The following is a 17,396-nucleotide window of genomic DNA, read 5'->3' on the forward strand; positions in this document are numbered from 1 at the left end:
CCAAGAATGTACTATCTGGCCAGATGATGATACGCTGTATCGAAACCGGTCGCAATATATTTTATTTTGTGAAACAGCTAAGTGTTTTCTTAACCTTTGTGCATCAATTTTTGGAAAGTTACAAAATTCTATGGGCCTTCATCCCTCTGTCTTGGCTCTTCTTATTTGTGCCTTTTGAGTACAGCAAATGGGTCCAACAAATCCGTGATTTTTTTACTGTGCATCCCGTGCTCTGATTTCATGATGATATAGTCTAGTCTATATAGCTTGCCCTTAGAACTTTCACTGTACCTCTCGTCATTTTTGGCATTATTGGTCGGTGCATTCTTACCCGTCCAATTTTTCTTGACCATTCAGCATCTTTTTAATGGGCTGTGAAAAGATTTACTTCATTGAACAATGATGCAGCAGCATCAATGAAAATGATGATGATGGGATGGAGAATATTACCAGCAAAATCTATGTACGGAAGATTTTGAAGAAGATGCCTAGGCCTCCAGCAAACTCAGACCATCTCTCTGGATCAGATATGTCATGATTGCAATGACCATGGTCATGGTCTTTCTCCATTCCTCTCCACACCCACATCTCAAAAGCCTCCAGTATTCTCTCGTTCTCCTCTCTAAGTGTCCATTTTTCCACTCCGTAAAGAGGTACACTCCAGATCAGACTCTTCAGTAGACATATATCCTTCAACTATTAAGAAAAGAGCTCCTGTCGTAAGCTCCTTTCTGTTCATAAACGTCTCCTTTACTAACGCAATTCCCTAGCTGAGGTACAAGTAAGTATGTACTCGTTCCATTCAAAACTGGCTAAGTACTCGATCAGTCTAAAACTTCTGTCTTCTCCCTACATCATCTGAAAGCTGCTTCACCTCGCCCACCATGTCCAGCACGTCATTGCCCCTCTTCCTCTCCATACACTTCACCTTATCCATTCTTCTCCAGAACTTAATGAACGCCTATACTATTTTCTAATCCTTCTTCCATCATTTCTAGTTTCATATCTATGAACATTAGACTTTGCAACAAAAATGACCGAATTTCTACGCAACAAATCAACAGTAATGATAAAATCAACTAAATAATATGGCATTACCAACTCATGATATGTGGGTGGCACATTTTTCATCGTTTTTTTAAATTGTAAAATTATGAGAAAATGAATGACTACATAATTTATTTTGTTGTAAGAAATATTTCCCATCCACCTAAATATTTTAATGAAATCTGATCTCGGTTCTGAGAAAACGAACCCATAGTCAACCTTTCCCAAATTACCCTGCAGGAATACTTTCTTTAAATTATGGAATACAATGGGTGTGTGGTAAAGAAAATTTTAACTCTTAATCAATTCTTACTGTTAATTATACCATTGCACATAATTTTTATTCCATCTTTATGGTAAAATATAATGTACATAGGTTCTCAATATTTCACCATGTGGCTTGAGGTTTCTTCAGTTATATTTCTTTTTTTTCATTCTTCCGATGGTCTTTATCTCTCTCCCTTGATTCCTCTTATTTGTGTCTTTAGAGTCCAACAAATCCCTGGTTTTTTACTGTGTATCCTGGGCTCTGATTCCATGATACTGCAGTCTACTTTTTGCCCTCAGAACTTCCTTCTGGCTTTGCATCTTTATTGGTTGGTGCCCTGTCATTCGTGACCTCCTCTTGAACTGTGAAAAGGTTTACTCCATTAGTACATGATTCAAGAACATCAATGAAAAAGAAACAACCAACTACTTAATAATAATTTAGCACTAAGGAATATCAATTTCATAAAAGAAAACATTTTCCTAAGATGGGGGTATTTAGTATAAAAAATAATGATTAATTAAAATATAAGATACCATAACATTAAAATATCAAATGCGCCTTTTGAATGCCTGATTCGACCTAGCACTTACTCAGGTCCTTAATTGCGAGATCTATGTCGAAGGACAATTCCTCACTTTTTTAATTTCCCGCTCCCAGTGAAATTTTGAATATAATGTGCCAGCATCGTTATCTTTTGCACCTTGCTCTAGAGCAGCTGTGTCTATCTATGTATTGCAACTTTTCTTTATCAGGCTATTGCTTAATCTGCTCTCTGTGAGAATGGGTATATTCTAGATATTGTGACGAAGAAAGCATGGATTTTTGTACAGCTGTTACCTGTGAATTCTGTTGGTGCAATATCTACTTGATATTTACTTAAATATTTACTTCATATATACTTGACTCAGGAACATTTAAGTAAATGAGGCTACTAATGATAATTCAACAATATGGAATACCAATTTCATTAAATAAATATTGTCCAATGACGCAGGTATTTAAGACAAGAAATAATGATGTAAATAATCATGTATAAGGGAAGAGTTACTTCGACCCAAATTATCCCGGGGCCTAACTCCAAATCAGGGCGACGCGACGTAGCGCAAAGAAACGATTGTCATCACCAAGAAGGATACCACCGCCACGCTTACCGACTCGATCACATCTGAAAATTTGTTGAGAAGTGGATATAGATAATTCGCCATCAGAAACATTGTCGCAAAGCCACGTCTCCGTGAGGGATACCACTTGGTGATTTCGTAGTTCATGAAGAAACGAGTCCATTGCCCCAAGCTTGTTTCTCAAACCACGAACATTTTGGTAATATACACTCAACTTCGTTGCACACATTTTAAGTCGAGAAAGGACGCTAAGAAAGTAACACACCAATAATTATATAACACTAAATTAGAACTTCAGCACTAAATTTTTGGGAGGGACTTGAAGGGACAATGGGAGAACATCGGAAGGGGCGAAAAACGGTTGCCGTGGTGGAGGCAGGCCAAATCCGGGGAGCGACGAGTCACGTCGACCGAGAGTCATTTCTGTAACTCGTCCCAACGAAATAAAGCACTATCTGCGTTGGAGAAACAAACACAAAACATAAACGCACACGTTTGAACCACAGAAATATAATAATACTGTGGAGATACATGCACGTCTGGCTTGCCTCGCCGCCATCTTAACTACACCCAATAGGGTAGTTTTATTCATCAAAAAAACGAAAGGCATTGATTGTGATTTGTTGCCCACCATTAGTGTATTCAAAATATATCAAATATTTGTTTTTAGAAATCCCAGTTTAGATGATTGTTAATGGTCAATTTCAACCACATTTGAAAAAGGCCACATTGGCGCCCATGCGATGCCACTCCACGTGATGTCACAGGGACCTAGATGCTATATAAGAAGTCAGGAGTTTTACATCGTCTGAGATTTCCAATGCATGCATGAGGCACAGAGCTCAGGGAAACATGTCTAAATAATCACCTATTAAAACTGCCTAAGGCCGGAAAGTTTCCTTCGTTTGATAGGGTATTAATAATCCTTATTTAAGCCAAGCGCTTCCTGCTAGCAGGGTACTCTGCTACCTGCTAGCAACTTGCATCGTATCAGCGCTCAAAGCCTCGCTCCAAGGGTACCTTACACGCCGACAGCGGTAATCAGAATGACGTCACGCGGTGTTTTCCAAGCATTCATACTTAGCCGTCGCGTTTTCCCGCGCATGAAAATTTTCACTTTTCATTTATGTAATCGCTAAAAATAGATATCGTCATTTAAAAATCTAAAAGCGTGAAATACTCACTCCAGGAGTAATATTATTTTGATTTAGGCAATAAAAACATAATAGGAAACCACCCTATTCATTAACCCTTTTGATATGGTGGAGTTCTCTCCTTAGCATGACTGCTGTACTGAGCCCAAAGGGACTCTTCCGTCCACATTTCTTAATAATCACCTATTGAAATTGCCTATGTTTGGAAAGTTTCCTCCGTTTGATAGGATATTAATAATCCGTATTTAAGCCAAGCCCTATCTGCTAGCAGGGTACTCTGCTACCTGCAAGCAGCCCGCATCGTAGCGGCGCTTAAAGCCTCGCACCACGGTTGCCTCACATGGCGGCAGCCGGAACCAGAATGACGTCACGCGAGCTTTTCCCAGCATTCGTACTTAGCCGTCACGTTTTCGCGCGATTGAAATTTTTCACTCTTCATTGAATCCCGAAAAATAGAGTAATTTAAAAATCTAAAAGCATAAAATACACACTCCAGGAGTAATAATCTTTCGATTTAGGCAATTTAAAAAAATAGAAAACCACCCTATTATTAGGTCAAAAAATTGGATATAGCCTCCCAGCCTCTAGCAGCTCCTGTAGCAGAAAGTACCTAACCTTGGGTTGGTATCTATGGACTTCCGGACCATGAGAAATGGTGAAAAAACTAAGGTTGGTACCAGTAGTCACTTCCGGTTCCCCATTACGGTAAAGTGATAATGTGTATGAGCTATCAAATAAATACATATGCCTCGTTCACATTACGATTGTCGGAGCGATCGTCCTAACGATAGTTGACCGAAGTAGCCGTGTGAACGCATGTCCTGACAATAGTTGACGTAGTTCCGAACGTTGCCACTCTATGATGGTTAGGCACTGGGAGACCGGAAACGGAAGCGACAAGAGAAAGACGAAAAGCTCGTGAAGCTCTATTTTTTTCATGGATTTGTCCTAGGAAGGAAGAATATGGGCGGAAGAAAAATTATTCGGTAAATACACGTTGGAAACAGTAATATCATGTCCATGCATACCTCAACAGCTTTGCTAACCGTCAATTTCCCGTTCACTTTAGATGTCAGCACTAGAGGGCAGCACAGGTTTTAACAATCGTCGTGTGAATGCACGATAGTTACGACAATGGCTGGAACAATCGTAATGTGAATGAGGCAATACCATCCAGTGCCGACTTGTTCGTTTAATCCGCATCACCCTCCTGGACCAAAAATACAACAGCTCCCAACTGATTTCCGCAAAAGCTGTGCATATATTGCTCTCTCTCGCTCATAACAGCTTTTAACAAATCGTGCAGCTTCCCCTTTTTTTGCCTTGTTCACAGATTAAATATTTTTCCATGGAATGCGATTGTGTGGAGGTGCTGCCTGACAAATGTGAAGCAGCTCACCTAATTTGATGCAATTTCATTCAATTCCCACAATACATAAGAATCCAGACTTCCTGAGGGATCTCTCAAAATCTTTTTTTATGTGTCCACCATTCCTTGGATATATAAACTTCATTAACTTTAAGGACTCCAGAGTATAAACTTAAATAAGAAGGACTGGACACAAGATGGAGAGTCAGTGCTCACCTATTAACTATACTTGACTGTTTCTAGAATCACAGCTAAAATATTACATTTTATTATGCAAGCATGGATTTTGGTACATTTGTTACCTGTGAATCCTGTATGTGCACTACCTGTATGTGCATCACCTGTGGAGCCTTTCTGTGCATTGCTTCTCGTGACCACATTGTTTCCTGTGAAAATATTTACTTCATTAATACATGACTCAGGAACATTTAAGAAAATGAGGCTACTATTGATAATTTAACAATAAGGGATATCAATTTCATTAAATATATATTGTCCAATGATAAAGGTATTTAAGACAAGGGCTGCTATTCTGGATGGAATATCATCATGCTATTCGCCGATATTACACCCGAAGTTGCTATAATATAGCGTATTGCAACTCAGATGCAATACGTTATTCAGAACGGGTGTAATTCGCGTTTTTATTACACCGGAAGACGTAAGTCTCAAAATAGCTATAGCGCCGTTGCAATTCACTATTAAGAACGGTGAATCGCACCCGGTTAGGGTTGCAATAATACGTATTACACCGTCTCCCAGGCCGGGCTATTCGGTATTGCAACCCATAAAACGTGCGCATTGCGATGTTGAATTGTTTTTATGAGGTTAAAGTAGCCTAATCAAGTATTGAAAAATGGAATAATAGCCAAAAATAAAACTATATCTACTTTATTTTGATTAAATAATCGTAGCATAAGTGATGAATATTTAACTAGTTAAGCTAATTGGGCTGAAATTAACACTCGAGGTTAATATGTGGAGCACAAGCTTGCTTCATCGACAGTACGATAACAATAACAATTAATGAAAATAATTACAACGAATAGCCCAAGTTTTCCGTAATGCATTCATATCTACAATGCATAATTTTATTTCAACACTTGACGTGCGACGAGAACATCTTCAATGTGGACTACATGAAAAGTTTCAAGCTTGTGTTAACACACAAACTCGCCAAGCAATAGCTATAGCTTTCAATGAAAACCATATATTTTGATCAGCCGTTCATTTCCTCAATTGGACAGAATATACAAATACATGCTACGAGCCGAAGTTATTTTCCCCACTATTCGCTACCTTCTACAATTAAAACTGAAAATTTATTAAATTATAACACGGGCAGTCGACTTGAATTACTTGCGTGAAAACAAAGGATTTATCCGAACACCAATAAAGTTTCCGAACAAATATGATTCACCACAAACGTTTAATGGAATATCCATGAACAACATTAATGCAATATATATCATGTGGAATTTAATACAAATTGTTGCCTCTATAGGCAAGAAAGTTATTCAAACAATTAAGATTCAGTTTATCGGCACAGTTCAGAGCCTATTAAAAATTTCAGTGAGCAAATTAAAATCTGCTGATACGAATATAATAATAAGTGACACAACAGCACTTTCCACACGATTCACTATTGCTAGATTCACTTTTTCACAGCTGTTCCATCCATCCTCAAATTCACCATCACATCCCTATGCTTTTTCCAAATCTGCAGCTGAAATATCGATACTATTCCATCATAATACATGAAAGCACAGCTGTGACGTTGCCACCTACTTCATTTCCTAAACAGAGAATGAATACTGAAATTAGGGAGTCATATAAAATAAAGCTAGTATTAGAAACGAAAGCTTCTAGTTCATACAGTAAAGCTATATCGTCACGAGCAAAGCAACAAAAGTTGATACATATTTATTTTGACATGCAACGAACAAACAGACTTCGAAGCCTAACACAATTACGAAGAAAATCAAAAATATTTAGCTTTCAATGATTACTTCGCATAGCATATACCTCACGATAAAGGACCGATTGGATATAGGTAATTGATTCAATATATAAATCATCATTATAACCCACCTTTCTGAAGCCATTGTGAAATTATCACAACCACAACAAACAGCTGATTTCCTAAATAAGATTTTCAAAGCGTATTATATACATCCAAGGTTTTAATATAATTTTTAAATCTAAATAAAGCAATAATTTATAATAGCAAGTCAATATTCCGTAAAATACAGAAAAATGTATAAAATATCTTCTCCCTCATTGGTTGCGAAAACTGTTAAGAACGTTTTTCATACGGGAAGAGGCGGAGCTTCGAAATAGCTCGCGCAAGAAATAGCCAGATGCTATTCCGAACAAAATTATTAAACCCCTTCATTCAGAATACGGGGTAGATGAAATAATGACCCGCGGAATAGCATCAGCTATTTATTGCATCGCTTATTCAGAATAGCAGTCAAGAAATAAGGATACATCAAAAATATAATGCACCAGAACATAAAAAAGTAAATATGCCTTACGTCTGCCAGATTCAACCGAGCATTTACTCAGGTCCTCAATTGTTAGATAAAAAAAATAAATTCCTACATTCTCTGTATAATTCTTTCAAATATTTCTTCTAAATTCCTCAAGTAACCTACAGAAAGGACATAAGCCTCTGAGTCTCTAGCAACTCCCAACTTATTTGTGCAAAAGCTGTGTAATGTTCTCTGTTATGGTTCATAACAGCTTTTGACTAATTATACATTTTCTTTTGTATTTCACTTTGCTTACAGATTAAATATTTCCGCACTAAATTCCACTTCTGGTTAGGTGTGATAGGAAGGACTAGGCACTGATAGAAATTTCTATCCATCATATTGTCACTGTGAACAAAATCAACCAGTTGATAGAGAGTTGTTGTTAGCCCATTCATTATATGTAGGTACTTGACCAGTGGCGGCTCGTGGTAATTTATCTAGGGTGTGCATTAGGGCGGATCGGAAAAATCGATTTTTTTCAAATCCATCTGGCCCATTGAAAAAAAGTTGTGGGACCGATCAAAAATAAGGCCTGAAAAATTTGAGACCTGTAGGTGAACCCCTGACCCTCGCTCAAATGCAATTTAGGGGGGGAAGGTCGAAATTCGAAAAATATAGTATTTTATGGTCATTTCCTATAGATTTTGCCGAGTTACTGCCCTTTTAGGGCAAAAATTTCGTGCATTTTGACGTATCTGCCACCGTTTAGCCACAAAATGCCTAATTTGAGTCCGCGCCTGCGGAGATAATATTCCAACGCCCACGCAGCGTCGCGGATACAAGAGCCGCAGGCCGATCCCCTCCCCTCCCCGCTCACTTCTACCCCTCCCACGCCTCCAATACAGCAAAATGCATCCCGCGTATACTGCTAGGAGGTCATTTATCTTTGATAATATAAATCGGAAGATGGTAGAAGGTAATAAAGGAAGCTTAGTGAGACGACTTGTCCCTTATTAGGCGCCTCGTCGGGGTTAAACAAATCGATGTTACCAACTTTTAGAGAAGTGATGAAATATTTTTAGATCCGAGAACGCAGGAAAGGAGCCTACGGTCCATGAAAAGGCCTCTCGAGTGGCTATAAAGGTGTGCTACCTTCGGATATGCTCTCCAATTTCGGTTTTGTCCGACAGATATGATTAAATGGATTTTGGGCGAAAGCCGCTCGCGTCCCCTCCCCGCAAGTTTCTCCCACGCGCCAAATGCACCAAAATTCACACCAAGTGCGTCTTACTTCGTTAGTCTAAATATTTAATGTTTCAGTATCGTCTGTGGATGAACAATCACGAAAGAATTTTTCAATTACCTGCTTTCCAATCTGTATTTCTTATATCAGTGTCATTCCTCGTCTTTTGCTGTTGTCAACAAAGTTTTTGTGAATATCTTCACGAATCTCTCGTCCGTATCTATAACAAAAAGAAATATTTAACTTCAAATCTGAAAGTTCATCAACAGATTTTTGAAAATCCACAGCCCTAAGGTCAGAATTAGCCGGAGGTACTGTGGTCTCTCTCCAATATGTCATCAGCGAGTAGTCCTTAAAGTTGATATTAAAATCCAGCACTTTAAAAAATCTCGGATCGGCCGCCAAACAAATACTTGCAACAACGCAAATTCGGTCCTTAGATTGCCCTCCCAATATTTATGCCGCAAATCTAAGTCAAATTAGTGCAATTAGCAAATAGACCTCTGTAAGGGATGAAATATGATTTGATACTTTCCCGGCGAATGATGTGGGTAAACTCTTCTCGGGATTCAACGAAATTTATCCCTGATGATGAGTCCCGAGTCGGAGCTTGAAACGTTTGCCATTTTGGAAAAATTAACCCGGTGGGAATCCCGAGAAGAGTTTACTCACATAGCAAGGGATGTTGGAATTATGCTTGTAGCATAGGGATGATGCCTCCTTTTTGGGCGGTATTCACCATCGCATTCAAATCCTTTTTATTTTCGTGTATCTAATTTTCACTCGGAAAGGAATCGAGAATCGCAGATTTTATAACTTTTGCTAATCCTACGACTGGGGAGGCGAACCCAAAAGTGGGACCCTGTTTCTTCAACTAACATCACACATTCCCCTCTAAACTTGGATTGATAAGTGCTCTTGCCTTTTTTCATCAGACAAAAGTATAGTCTTTCACTCCATAAAAATGTAGCCCTTTGATGACACCCTTTGATACCTCTCTTTTCGTATTCACAATAATTAGCATCTTTTTCTGTCTACGTAAGTATTTCTTGCAAACTACCTTGGATGTTTCTTACGAAGTTATGATTTTTGCGTCAACTAAAGTTGCGGGGACGATCATTGCTGTTTCTTGGTTCTTGCATATACCTCTATCACATTTGGCAGACGCATTTTCCTCGCAGAAGTTCCAGTTTGAGTTTAGTCCTGAATTTTTATTTGATGAGGAAAGTAGAGATAAAAATCGGATGATATCTCTTCAGTTTAATTTTCTTCGGATGAATTGATGAAGAAAATTTTTGATACTATTTTCCCATACAAGAATTGACGATGTTGACTCAACACTCTCCGGCGATTCTCTTTTTTTTCCTCAGTTGTCGAGTTTCTTTAGGACTCAATTCTGCAGCCATCATCTTTAGTTTCGTCCGCTGGTCTCTCAACATACTTATTCATTGGGGGGAACATTATGCTCCTTCTTGCACTTACACGCAAAAATATCGCATAATTTCAAATGTTCTTTCCAAAGTGCTTCAGGTTTGTACTTAAGCAAAAACCCTTCGTTTGGCCTATTCGCATTTTCCGTAAGTTTTAGTACTTCCTTTTGTACCGCTAAATCATTTAGTCACACACATAATGGAAGGGAAGGGTCACCATAGTTCGCACACCTTTATAGCCACTCGAGAGGCCTTTTCATGGACCGTAGGCTCCTTTCCTGCGTTCTCGGATCTAAAAATATTTCATCACTTCTCTAAAAGTTGGTAACATCGATTTGTTTAACCCCGACGAGGCGCCTAATAAGGGACAAGTCGTCTCACTAAGCTTCCTTTATTACCTTCTACCATCTTCCGATTTATATTATCAAAGATAAATGACCTCCTAGCAGTATACGCGGGATGCATTTTGCTGTATTGGAGGCGTGGGAGGGGTAGAAGTGAGCGGGGAGGGGAGGGGATCGGCCTGCGGCTCTTGTATCCGCGACGCTGCGTGGGCGTTGGAATATTATCTCCGCGGGCGCGGACTCAAATTAGGCATTTTGTGGCTAAACGGTGGCAGATACGTCAAAATGCACGAAATTTTTGCCCTAAAAGGGCAGTAACTCGGCAAAATCTATAGGAAATGACCATAAAATACTATATTTTTCGAATTTCGACCTTCCCCCCCTAAATTGCATTTGAGCGAGGGTCAGGGGTTCACCTACAGGTCTCAAATTTTTCAGGCCTTATTTTTGATCGGTCCCACAACTTTTTTTCAATGGGCCAGATGGATTTGAAAAAAATCGATTTTTCCGATCCGCCCTAGTGTGCATTAGAGTAGATATAGGATGATTTAATTATATTATGTTAATACTAATCCATGAGCATCATGTTTCGTCGTAATAGAATACATAGCTAGCAAAACATATCACTGGTATATTCTACCCTTAAAATTGCATGAACAGAAATAATATTAGCATGCATGAAAATAATTATTCTAAACACACCTTTACAACTGACAGTGGGTGAAATTCATTCTCCTTTCCTTACACCCTATGAGGAAGTAGTGTAGAAAACGGCCATACAGATGACTCTGTAGACGGACTAGGATCCTGGGCGTAGGTAGTGTAGGTTGCGGCTACAGCACTTCACTACCTGCGAGTCACTCACCAAAAATATGCGCGTGCGCACTCGCATCGTTTTGAGTCTGCTCCCATCACCCATTTGAACAGTACATACATACATACTTCGTCCCGCCAGAGCACCCTCAAGCGATCGCATAGACCGAAAATGCGCCCAGCGCGATGCCACGGGATCGCACACTTGTAGAGCGGTGAATTCGAAAAGGAGATAGCTGTAGCGTTCGGAGCTTCATGTTTCTTGCATATGCAGACAGGATTTTTATCCTTCTCATTGCAAAGGAATAGTTTTCTTTTATAATTCATTCATCTTTGGGTGTGCACTTGCTAACATGCGTATACGCACGCGCCGCCACTGTACTTGACTATTCCTAGCGTCAATGCTAAAAATGTTATATTTGATGAAGCAATCATGGACTTTGGTACAGTTGTGCCTTGAATGCACTCTAGTGATTTTGTATAACATGCATTAATTGGGGATAGACAATTGAGAACTCATAGGGAGAGGATGCATGGTTAATGTGGCGGAGAGTTACTAATGAAAAATAATTTTTTAAATCTGATTTTCAACCCAGACTTGAGTAAGGAGTCATTTTCATACTAAACAAGACTGATTGTGATGGTGTAGTAATTTCAGTTTTGCTCTGCACTATGGAAGTTGAAAAAATTCTAAACTTATCACCCTTTAAAGATAGCACTCTCTGCGCCAAGCACCTATTTTAATCAAGGAGGTTAAGGAGGTCGTAAATATACTGGAGGGGGCACCACTGGTTCTGAGCGTTGAGCGCAGTGTGGCAGGAATGGGGGTGCTCGGGTAGGAAAGCCACGCCTACTTTGTCCAAAACGTTGATAATCTCATAAGAGTCAATGCTAACTATTTGGAAAAATATTCAGTCATGATCGCTGTTACGGTAAAAAAAAGTATCGCAAACGAACACAGTAAAACCTTTTTTCTATCATTATTGGAATGCTTCGTGCAAATATGCCTCCAATATGTTTTCCCAAGGAAAAATTATTGCCACGGTTCCGCTGCGCAACTAGCTTACCTGAAAATAACATATTACAAATGTAAAATATCCATTCCCCTACACTTCTACTGGTGATTAATAAGATTACAGCAAATGAAAATCTTACAATAGCGGCCGGTCGCAATAATAATTCGAAAGTATGTTCACGACGATTATCACCATGATATGACTGTATGGACAGTTTAATATACACAGTAGTATGACAAACAATCAGAAAATCCGATGACAATGAAGAAGTAATTATTACATTTTCATTTTATAAATCAGAGGCGATATTAGGAATAGAATACTTGATTATTTACATACACCGTTTGAGACCGTCCGAAAATAGTGAAACCAAGATGGCGGAATTCTGACCACGCGTAAAACTCGAATACAGCGCCTTCAAATATTTACAACCTCCTTGATTTTAATGCATATCATGAGCTGTGATCTACTGGTATGACCACGCACCCTGCCTGTTCAGGTACAACTGCCCTCCCCTCCTCCTCCGCACTCCCCTCACTGCTCCACTGCCCTCTATCTCCGTCTGTTCCCCCACACTTTCCTTCTTTCCATGGTAATGCATTACTCTCCCATTTGAATGATGACAGCTCCATCAAAACTCATTGACTTTGAATCTATATGCAACCCATTTATATATTTGCACGCATAGTGAAATACAGCCTCTTTCATGCTCGATATACCCACTAACATCATTTTGGCATCTCTCTCGATCCAAAATCTTCCTTTTTATATGCCTTAAAAGTGACCTGAAATTAATCTATAACATCCTCAACTCCATCATAGACTGTCCTGAACTCCTTTCTTACATAAGTTTCGGTGTACCCTATTGCAATATGTGCACCAACTCCCTGTTCCACATGCCAGTTCCCAGATATGCACTTATTCAATGCTTATTTTTTTTCTTCCTCCCTTCTCCCTTTGATTACCTTCTTCAGAACGTTAATCTTTCTTTTTTTGTATTCTTGAAGACATTTACAAGTCTGGCCCTTTCTCATCTCTCTAATAATAGGTGGCTACCATTACTTCTTTATTCACTTTTTTATAGAGATTGTCCTAATTCCCTTTTTAATGTTACATATCTGTATTCTTTCATGATTTTTTCTTGCTATTTGTCAGTAAATAGGCAGTACCTCTGCTATATGTTGACATATCCAATAAAATTAAAATAAACGTAAAAAAAATATGACTCACGCAATTGCTTTAACTCTCAGTTGCAGCATATTTACATCTGATAATTCCCCTTAGTCTTATTATTTATGGTTTCCATACTTGTTCTTTGCTATTTTTGAATTTATTCATTTTTGCCATTTGCCCAATGAGAAGACCTTTTGCATTCAGTAAATAAAGAAATAAATGAATACAAACGTTCTATTTGTTGGTAGTGGGCTAGATTAGAAACACGTGTATTGCACGACAGTGACCAATCCTTTGGACCAAAGTCATCCTCATCTGTAAATACCAAAGAAAAAAATGTATTACCATCCTCGAACAGGTAACAATTATTTCTAATAAACACAGATTTTCAATTTTTGCAATGAAAAATAAAAAATACAAGGCAATGATTTCTAATGGACACAACCCAGATATCAAAGAAAAGTTACACCATCGGGTGATTCATCACCAATAAATCCGTATTTATAGAGATGCAGAGGAGGAAATTGGGTAAAGGTGACATTGTTGGCAAGGTGGGCAGGAGGAATATTTGGGGTGTATTGAGTGCAAATGGGAAACAGGAAGGATTGGTGAGGACACATGATCACAGTCGCACACAAGGCACACGTCGTTCCTGAAAAGCTGCATTATTTCAAGCATTTCCAGAGGGATGAGGGAGGGGTCTCCTTCTATTTCTCCCTGATTCGCGGATAATTGCTGTGAAATTATTCTTTGTTTTTCTAATAATCGATTGCACTTCATTCTTAATGTGTAACAATATTTCTATGTTCACTCTGCACTCCTTTCTGTTCTGTCTATGTATCCCATGTGTATATGTATTTGGGATGAACAATGCACAAATGAATAGTTAAAATAAATAATTAAACATGTAGAATTTTAGTTTTCCTAATTGTAATTGCCCCCAACGTTTTAAGGGCTGAGTCTGCCATGATCTTTAGGGATAAAATCTTGAGCCAAATTCGACTTTACGATAATTTGCTTATTTATTTATATCCTTGGTTGCCCTTTTGTTGTTTATATGGGGCCTATTATGTAACATTGACTCGGAGCTAGAGCTATCCGTAATGCCTCATTCACATTACGATGGTTCCAGCCGTCGCACAGTGGGCGGAAATCGGAAAAAGCCGGACAAAATTACAAAATGGCTTTTTTTGAGTTATAAACTTGAAACTTCGCAGGTATACTCAAAAATGATTGCAATTTATGGATATGTACTTCATTTGACATAGATCCTAACCGTTACTGAGATACAGAGGCTCAAACGTGAGCAAATTTCCATAAAAACGCCCGTCTTCAATTTTCTCTGAAAATCTTCCAAAGTAAGTGAATGGTGAAGTTATGGGTGGATTCTTGCCGAATAAAAAAACACACAGTCTGTTAGCATGGTGTTTTTTCTTTAATTTTCCGTAATCTTAAAGAATACAGCCCATAAATTCTTACCGTGCAGTAACAAAATGGCGGATACTGTTTTTCGACGAAGGTTTACATTTAGGTAGAGTTTCAAATAAGTTTTCGGCAAGGTCGCGCAGAGTAACTTATATGAGAGTATTGTTTGAAGATTTCTTGAGGTTTTTATGCAGTTTTCTTTGAAATAAGTTTGCGTCGCCGGAAATTACATTGATTTTTCGATCGCGCGGCAGGGTTCTTCTCCGCGCGTCGGGAGTTGGATTAGCCGCGCCGCGGTAAGGTTATTGAAGCTGTATGGGTTTTAACGCTCAACATTCACCGTTTTTATGTTTTGCTTCAAGACACCGATTCTCAAATGGTCTATGGTGAAGACAGTGAAGGTTTTTCATGCGATGTACTTGCACGTTTCATCGAAGTTCATTTCGTTATCTTTGGATACGATCGAAGACCATGCTTCTATTAAAAGCGTTCAAATCTCGACAAAGTGAGTTGTTTTCCTGGGACTCATACAAAAAGACCTACCAGAAAGATACCAGCTGAAACCCTTATACCTTCTTCAATCACCGATCCCTGACCCTCAGGATTCTAATTTCGAAAACGGTCGTTTTATAACACCCTGGAGTGGAGCCCTTGGCCGTCTTAACGGAGGTATTTCCATGGGAACGAAAAAATGAACGATTTTTGTGTCGCTTCAAAAATTGGCTCGCTGAATCCATAACATTTCCGGAATATGCTTTGCATTACTTTCTCAATACTTCTACGGGAGTTGGTATTTTTGTAAAAATCTATTTCTTTCAAATTTATTAAATAAATATTATTCATTCAAGCAGGGATCGGACTGTCTCTGTAAATTCTCTACCACCGCCGGGATTTGAACCCGAGCCTACGGGGTGGGAAGCCAGCTCTCTAGCCATCACATCAACCCGATCCTATTTCAATTTATTAACGTCAATGTTGACGAGTGCATTTGGACCAAAAAACAATCCAGCTTCACCTCGAGTCAGCTTATACGTGATGTTTTTCCGATATTTTGAGGTTTACCTCTGTATTGGCTGGAGGCTCATGCTTGGTGAGTAGCCCAGGGCCCAGGCCCATTGAGCAGTTGCGCAGGCTGGGTTTTGGGCGATAAAACCCCCGCCCAGAGCTCAGAGAAATTTTAAAGTTCAATCCCTTTTACGCAATGGGATTAATATTACTAATATAATAGTGTAAGGATCATTAAAATATCCCTCAGAAAGCTGTAAAACTCACCACTTTGAACCATTTATCTCAAAAAATTTCTGGGGAAGGGCCCCAGCACCTCCCGCTCACCCTGGCGGATACTCCAAACCTCACAATCCCACAGAGTTAGTAGCGCCTAAAATCCCCCCTGTCCTTAATTCATAGATGCGCCCCTGCCCTTGAGCTCCCCTCTTGAAACAGCCCCGTCGCGATTACTTATAAATGTAGATTCTCCGAGGTTTTCATTCTCCTTTTATTAAGCGGCATAATTATTTAAAGGGATTAAGCAATATTGGCACGACTTGTTTATTTTCAGGACTTTTCAAGGATTTTTTTCAATGATTGATGGTTAATAGACACCAACTTTTCCGATATATTGTATTATAAGTGTATATAATAAGGGCCCTGCAGACCCTAGATAAGAAATCGCAAATAAACAAAACACGGTAGACAGTAGATTGAAAAAATTAACGTCATCTGCAAATTATCTGATCATCCGCGATCCTCACTGATTTTAACATCATTCCTCCCACTTTTACTCCACACACTCTTCCTCCCAAATCACCCGACGCTTCTCTCACCATCTCATCGGGGTACACGTTAAAAAGCAATGGTGATTGTGGACATCCTTGCCTCACCCCTCTGCTAATACTTGCTCACTCATATTCTCCTTCCGCCACCCTCACCTGAGCCAGTTACAGATTAAGAATGAGCCGCCTATCCCTCAAATGTACACCTATTTTCTTTCGAATATCCAATAAATTTATCTAGTTCACTCGATCAAATTCTTTATCAAAATCCACGAAGTAAGCATATACGTCTTGCTCATATTCAATGTTCATATCGACCAGGGACCTCATAATCGCTATTGCATCACGAATTGACTTCCCTTTTCTAAAACCAAACTGAACTTCGGCCGAATACTCGTTACCTCGCCTCAATACATCTGTTGAATAGGTTTCCTCAGTACCACTTTCACTGAAGCGCGGTTATAATTTTCTTGTAATTTTGGTTTCATAACCTTTTTTGTGTTACAACTTGAAGGACCACAGCTTGCCCCCCTCTAGTTTTGATCCCGGGTAAGCCCTTCGGTTGTTATCTAAATCATCATCCGTGGCAGGGAAGCTGCGCGAGTTTTTCACACCATTCCTCAACCTGACTCACCATGGTGTAATCCAAATCAGTAGTGCAGCGAGGGGGGTATGCGGGGATAAAACCTCCCCAGAGCTCAGAAAAATTTTAAACTTTAATCCACTTTATTTTAATTGGAT

The 17,396-nt window shown here is 39.1% G+C and overlaps 1 long non-coding RNA gene across 1 annotated transcript; it reads right to left on the minus strand.

Annotated features, from left to right (window-relative positions):
- Window positions 1-1,615: 1,615 nt before the first annotated feature.
- Window positions 1,616-13,775, minus strand: LOC124169472. The gene is made up of 3 exons (XR_006867139.1): window positions 13,690-13,775; window positions 5,265-5,348; window positions 1,616-1,677 (listed from the first exon to the last, which is right to left on the minus strand). It is a non-coding gene; the product is annotated as an uncharacterized LOC124169472 (long non-coding RNA).
- Between the last annotated feature and the right edge of the window lie 3,621 nt (window positions 13,776-17,396).

The sequence above is a fragment of the Ischnura elegans genome, chromosome 12, assembly GCF_921293095.1.
Source record: "Ischnura elegans chromosome 12, ioIscEleg1.1, whole genome shotgun sequence".
NCBI classification, from domain to species: Eukaryota; Metazoa; Arthropoda; class Insecta; order Odonata; family Coenagrionidae; genus Ischnura; species Ischnura elegans.